The sequence below is a fragment of the Somniosus microcephalus genome, unplaced genomic scaffold, assembly GCF_052327205.1.
Source record: "Somniosus microcephalus isolate GS21.2 unplaced genomic scaffold, FLI_Smic_1.0 unresolved_chr4, whole genome shotgun sequence".
Classification (NCBI taxonomy): Eukaryota; Metazoa; Chordata; class Chondrichthyes; order Squaliformes; family Somniosidae; genus Somniosus; species Somniosus microcephalus.
In genome coordinates this window covers 30,137,876-30,144,462 of record NW_028225182.1, presented here as the reverse complement: position 1 = coordinate 30,144,462, position 6,587 = coordinate 30,137,876, and positions in this window count along the sequence as shown.

Below are 6,587 nucleotides of genomic sequence, written 5' to 3'. Positions count from 1 at the left end.
CCATTTACCACTCCAATTTGATCGGCCATTTTAATGCCACGAATCTTGACGTTGGACGAGTCTCCCATTGTTTTCTGTCCCTGCCACAAACTCTGTTTCCGAGCGACCAAATGCATCACTCTTCCAGGCCATTGTCTGAGCGTCCTGGCTCTAATTTTAAGGTTATGCCTCCTTGTTCTGGACTCTTCCCCCCCCCCCCCCCCCCCGCCACCAGAGGAAATAGTTTCTATCGGACCTATCAAATCATTCAGTCATCATAAACACTTCAATACAAACATGAGAGTGCGGTGGGATGTGAGAGTGAAGAGGCCGCGGGCGGGAGAGGGGAGGGGCCGCGGGGAGTGAGGGGGAGGGGCCGTGGGGCGGAGTGAGGAGGGGCAGCGGGGCGGAGTGAGGGGGCGGATGGAAGGGGAAGGGGACGCGAGGGGGAGGGGAAAGGGGACGCGAGGGGGAGGGGAAAGGGGACGCGAGGGGAAAGGGGACGGGGAGGGGAAAGGGGAGGGGAAAGGGGACGGGAGGGGGAAAGGGGACGGGAGGGGGGAGGGGAAAGGGGACGGGAGGGGGAAGGGGAAGCGAGGGGGGGAGGGGGAAGGGAAAGCGAGGGGGGGAGGGGGAAGGGAAAGCGAGGGAGAAGGGGACGCGAGGGGGGGAAGGGGAAGCGAGGGGGGAGGGGGAAGGGGACGCGAGGGGGGGAGGGGGAAGCGAGGGGGGGAGAGGGAAGGGAAAGCGAGGGGGGAGGGAGAAGGGGACGCGAGGGGGGGAGGGAGAAGGGGACGCGAGGGGGAAGGGGAAGCGAGGGGGGGGAGGGGGAAGGGGAAGCGAGGGGGGGGGAAGGGGGAAGGGGACGCGAGGGGGGGAAGGGGACGCGAGGGGGGGAAGGGGACGCGAGGGGGGGAGGGGGAAGGGGACGTGGAGGGGGACGCGAGGGGGGGAGGGGGAAGCGAGGGGGGGGAGGGGGAAGGGAAAGCGAGGGGGGAGGGAGAAGGGGACGCGAGGGGGGGAGGGAGAAGGGGACGTGAGGGGGAAGGGGAAGCGAGGGGGGGGAGGGGGAAGGGGAAGCGAGGGGGGGGGGAAGGGGGAAGGGGACGCGAGGGGGGGAAGGGGACGCGAGGGGGAAGGGGACGTGGAGGGGGACGCGAGGGGGGGAGGGGGAAGGGGACGTGGAGGGGGAGGGGACGCGAGGGGGGAGGGGAAGGGGACGCGAGGGAGGGCGGGAGAGGGGACGCGAGGGGGGGAGGGGACGCGAGGGGGGAGGGGCGGAGGGGAAGGAGGGGGGAGGGGGAAGGGGACGCGAGGGGGGGAGGGAGAAGGGGACGCGAGGGGGGGAGGGGGAAGGGGAAGCGAGGGGGGGGAGGGGGAAGGGGAAGCGAGGGGGGAGGGGAAGCGAGGGGGGAGGGGGAAGGGGACGCGAGGGGGAAGGGGACGCGAGGGGGGGAGGGGGAAGGGGACGGGGAGGGGGACGCGAGGGGGGGAGGGGGAAGTGGAGGGGAAGGGGACGCGAGAGGGGACGCGAGGGGGGGAGGGGACGTGAGGGGGGAGGGGCGGAGGGGAAGGAGGGGGGAGGGGGAAGGGGACGCGAGGGGGGGAGGGAGAAGGGGACGCGAGGGGGGGAGGGGGAAGGGGAAGCGAGGGGGGGGAGGGGGAAGGGGAAGCGAGGGGGGGGAGGGGGAAGGGGAAGCAAGGGGGGGAGGGGGGAGGGGAAGCGAGGGGGGGAGGGGGAAGGGGACGCGAGGGGGAAGGGGACGCGAGGGGGGGAGGGGGAAGGGGACGCGAGGGGGGGACGGGGAGGGGGACGCGAGGGGGGGAGGGGGAAGTGGAGGGGGAGGGGACGCGAGGGGGGAGGGGAAGGGGACGCGAGGGGGGGCGGGAGAGGGGACGCGAGGGGGGAGGGGAAGGAGGGGGGAGGGGCGGAGGGGAAGGGGACGCGAGGGGGGGAGGGAGAGGGGACGCGAGGGGGGGAGGGAGAGGGGACGCGAGGGGGGGAGGGAGAGGGGACGCGAGGGGGGGAGGGAGAGGGGACGCGAGGGAGGGAGAGGGGACGCGGGAGGGGGGAGGGAGCGGGGACGCGGGAGGGGGGAGTGTAAGGGGACGCGAGGGGGGGAGGGGAAGGGGACGCGAGGGGGAGGGAGCGGGGACGCGGGGGGGTGGAGGGAGAGGGGACGCGGGGGGTGGAGGGAGAGGGGACGCAAGGGGGGGAGGGGACGCGAGGGGGGAGGGGGAGGCGACGCGAGGGAGGGGACGCGAGTGGGGGAGGGGGAGGTGACGCGAGGGGGGAAGGGGACGCGAGGGGGGAAGGGGAGGCGAGGGGGAAGGGGACGCGAAGGGGACGCGAGGGGGAGAGGGGAAGGGGACTCGAGGGGGAGAGGGGAAGGGGACGCGAGGGGGAGAGGGGAAGGGGACGCGAGGGGGAGAGGGGAAGGGGACTCGAGGGGGAGAGGGGAAGCGAGGGGAAGGGGACGCGAGGGGAAGGGGAAGGGGACGCGAGGGGGGAGAGGGGAAGGGGAAGCGAGGGGGGAGAGGGGAAGGGGAAGCGAGGGGGAGAGTGGAAGGTAACGTGAGAGGGGGAGGAGAAGGGGACGCGAGAGCGGAGGGGAAGGGGGGGAAGGGGACGCGAGAGGGGGAAGGGGAGGGGAAGGGGACGCAAGAGGGGAAGGGGAAGGGGACGCGAGGGGGGGGAGGAGAAGGGGACGCGAGGGGAGAAGAGGACGCGAGGGCGAAGGGGACGCAAGGGGAAGGGGAAGCGAGGGGGAAGCGGGGACGGAAGGGGAAGGGGACGCGAGAGAGGGGGGGAAGGGGACGCGAGAGGGGGAGGGGAAGGGGACGCAAGAGGGGAAGGGGAAGGTGACGCGAGGGGGGGGAGGAGAAGGGGACGCGAGGGGAGAAGGGGACGCGAGGGCGAAGGGGACGCGAGGGGAAGGGGAAGGGGAAGCGAGGGGGGAAGGGGAAGCGAGGGGGAAGCGGAAGCGAAGGGGAAGGGGACGCGAGGGGTGGGGGAAGGGGAAGCGAGGGGGGAAGGGGAAGCGAGGGGGAAGCAGAAGCGAAGGGGAAGGGGACGCGAGGGGTGAAGGAAGGGGAAGCGAGGGGGAAGGGGAAGCGAGGGGGGAAGGCGGGAAGGGGATGCGAGGGGGGGAAGGGGAAGCGAGGGGGAAGGGGACGCGAGGGGGAGGGGAAGGGGACACGAGGGGAAGGGGACGCGAGGGGAAGGGGACGTGAGTGGGAGGGGAAGGGGAAGCGAGGGGGGAAGGGGACGCGAAAGGGGAAGGGGACGCGAGAGGGGGAGGAGAAGGGGACGCGAGGGGGGAAGGGGACGCGAGAGGGAAGGGGACGCGGGGGGGAAGGGGACGCGAGGGGGAACTGGACGCGAGGGGAAGGGGAAGCGAGGGGGGAACGGGGAAAGGGATGTGAGGGGGAAGGGGAAAGGGAAGCGAGGGGGAAGGGGGAAAGGGAAGCGAGGGGGAAGGGAAGGGGAAGGGGACGCGAGGGGGAAGGGGAAGCGAAGGGGAAGGGAACGCGAGCGGGGAAGGAAGGGGAAGCGAGGGGGAAGGGGAAGCGACTGGGAAGGGGAAGGGGACGCGAGGGGGGAAGGGGAAAGGGAAGCGAGGGGGAAGGGGAAAGGGAAGCGAGGGGGAAGGGGAAAGGGAAGCGAGGGGGAAGGGGAAACGAAGGGGAAGGGGAAGCGAAGGGGAAGGCGAAGGGGAAGCGAGGGGGGAAGGAAGGGGAAGCGAGGGGGAAGGGGATGCGAGGGGGGAAGGGGAAGCGAGGGGGGAAGGGGAAAGGGAAGCGAGGGGGAAGGGGAAGCGAAGGGGAAGGGGACGGTAGGGTGGACGGAGAAGGGGAAGTGGACGGGATGGGGGAAGGGGTAGGGGACGGGAGGGGGGAAGGGGTATGGGACGCGAGGGGGGAAGATGAGTGCGAGGCGAGGGCGGAAGGGGATGTGGGGGTGAAAGGGGACGGGAGGGGGGAAGGGGAGGCGAGGGGGGGACGGGGAAGGGGACGCGAGGGCGGAAGGGTACGGTGAGGGGACGTGAGGGCAGAAGGGGAAGGGGATGGGAGGGGGGATGGGGTAGGGGATGGGAGGGGGGAAGGTGACTGGGACGCTGGGGGCGGAAGGGGACGCGAGGGGGGAAGGGGAAGGGAGGGGGAGGGGAAGGGGACGCGAGGGGGGAAGGTGAAGGGGACGCGAGGGGGAAGGGGAAGGGGACGCGAGGGGGGAAGGTGAAGGGGACGTGAGGGGTGAAGGGGACACGAAGGGGAAGCGAGGGGGGAAGGGGATGCGAGAGGGGAAGGGGAATCGAGGGGGGAAGGGGAAGGGGACGCGAGGGGGAAAGGGAAAGGGGAAGGGGACGCGAGGGGTGAAGGGGAGGGGAAGGGGACGGGGAAGCGAGGGGGAAGGGGAAGCGAGGGGGAAGTGGAAGGGGAAGTGAGGGGGGAAGGGGACAGGGACGCGAGGGGGGAAGGGGAAGCGAGGGGGGAAGGGGAAGGGGACGCGAGGGGGCAAGGGGAAGGGGACGCGAGGGGGCAAGGTGAAGGGGATGCGAGGGGGAAGGGGAAGGGGACGCGAGGGGGGAAGGGGAAGGGGAAGCGAGGGGGGAAGTTGAAGTGGTCGCGAGGGGGGAAGGGGAAGCGAGGGGGAAGGGGCGAGGGGGGAAGGGGGGGGAGGGGAAGGGGACGCAAGCGCGGAAGGGGAAGGGGACGCGAGGGGGAAAGGGAAAGGGGAAGGGGACGCGAGGGGGGAAGGTGAAGGGGACGCGAGGGGATAGGGGAAGGGGACGTGAGGGGTGAAGGGGACACGAAGGGGAAGCGAGGGGGGAAGGGGAAGGGGATGCGAGAGGGGAAGGGGAATCGAGGGGGGAAGGGGAAGGGGACGCGAGGGGGAAAGGGAAAGGGGAAGGGGACGCGAGGGGGGAAGGTGAAGGGGATGCGAGGGGGAAGGGGACGCGAGGGGTGAAGGGGAGGGGAAGGGGACGGGGAAGCGAGGGGGAAGGGGAAGCGAGGGGGAAGGGGAAGTGAGGGGGGAAGGGGACAGGGACGCGAGGGGGGAAGGGGAAGCGAGGGGGAAAGGGGAAGGGGACGCGAGGGGTGAAGGGGACGCGAAGGGGAAGCGAGGGGGGAAGGGGAGGGGAAGGGGACAGGGAAGCGAGGGGGAAGGGGAAGCGAGGGGGAAGTGGAAGGGGAAGTGAGGGGGGAATGGGACAGGGACGCGAGGGGGGAAGGGGATGGGGATGCAAGGGAGGAAGGGGAAGCGAAGGGGAAGCGAGGGGGAAGGGGACAGGGACGCGAGGGGGGAAGGGGACGGGGACGCGAGGGGGGAAGGGGAAGGGGACGGGGACGCGAGGGAGGAAGGGGAAGCGAAGGGGAAGCGAGGGGACAGGGACGGGAAGGGGAAGGGGACGGGGACGCGAGGGAGGAATGGGAAGCGAGGGGGAAGGGGAAGCGAGGGGGGAAGGGGACGCGAGGGGAGAAGGGGACAGGGACGCGAGGGGGGAAGGGGATGGGGACGCGAGGGGGGAAGGGTGCGGGGATGCGAGCAGAAGTCGACGCGAGGGCGGAAGGTTACGGGGACGCGAGGGGGGAAGGGGACGCGGACATGAGCTGGGAAGGAGACGGGGACTCGAGGGGGGATGGGGACGTGAGGGGGGAAGGGGAAGCGAGGGGGGAAGGGGACGCGAGTGGGGAAGGGGACCGGCACGCGAGTGGGGAAGGGGACAGGGACACGAGTGGGGAAGGGGAGGTGAGGGGTGACGGGGGACGGGGAAGGGGACGCGAGGGCGGATGGGGAAAGGTGACGCGAGGGCGGACGGGGATGGGGAAGTGGACGCGAGGGCAGAAGGGGAAGGGGACGCGAGGGCGGATGGGGAAGTGGACGCGAGGGCGGAAGGCGATGCGGGGGCGGAAGGGGACGGGGAAGGGGACGTGAGGGCGGATGGGGACGGGGAAGTGGACGCGAGGGCGGAAGGGGAAGGGGACGCGAGGACGGACGGGGACGCGAGGGCGGAAGGGGAAGGGGACGGAAGGGGACGCGAGGGGGAAGGGGAAGGGGACGCAAGGGGGAAGGGGAGGGGGACGCGAGGGGGGAAGGGGAAGGGGAGGGGGACGCGAGGGGGGAAGGAGAAGGCGTCGCGTGGGGGGCAGGGGAAGGGGACATGAGGGTGAAAGGGGAAGGGGACACGAGGGTGAAAGGGGAAGGGGACGCGAGGGGAGAAGGGAAAGGGGACGCGAGGGGGGAAGGGGACGCGAGGGGAGAAGGGAAAGGGGACGCGAGGGGGTAGGGGGACGCGAGGGGGGAAGGGGAGGGGGACGCGAGGGGGTAGGGGGACGCGAGGGGGAAGGGGAGGGGGACGCGAGGGGGTAGGGGGACGCGAGGGGGGAAGGGGAGGGGGACGCGAGGGGGAAGGGGAAGGGGAAGTGAAGGGGAAGCGAGGGGGAAGGTGATGTGGACGGGACGCGAGGGGAAGGGGAAGCGAGGGGGGAAGGGGAAGCGAGGGGGGAATGGGACGTGGACGGGACGTGAGGGGGGAAGGGGACGGGGCCACGAGGGGGGAGGGGGAAGGGGAGGGGGTCACGAGGGGGAAGGGCAAGGGGAAGCG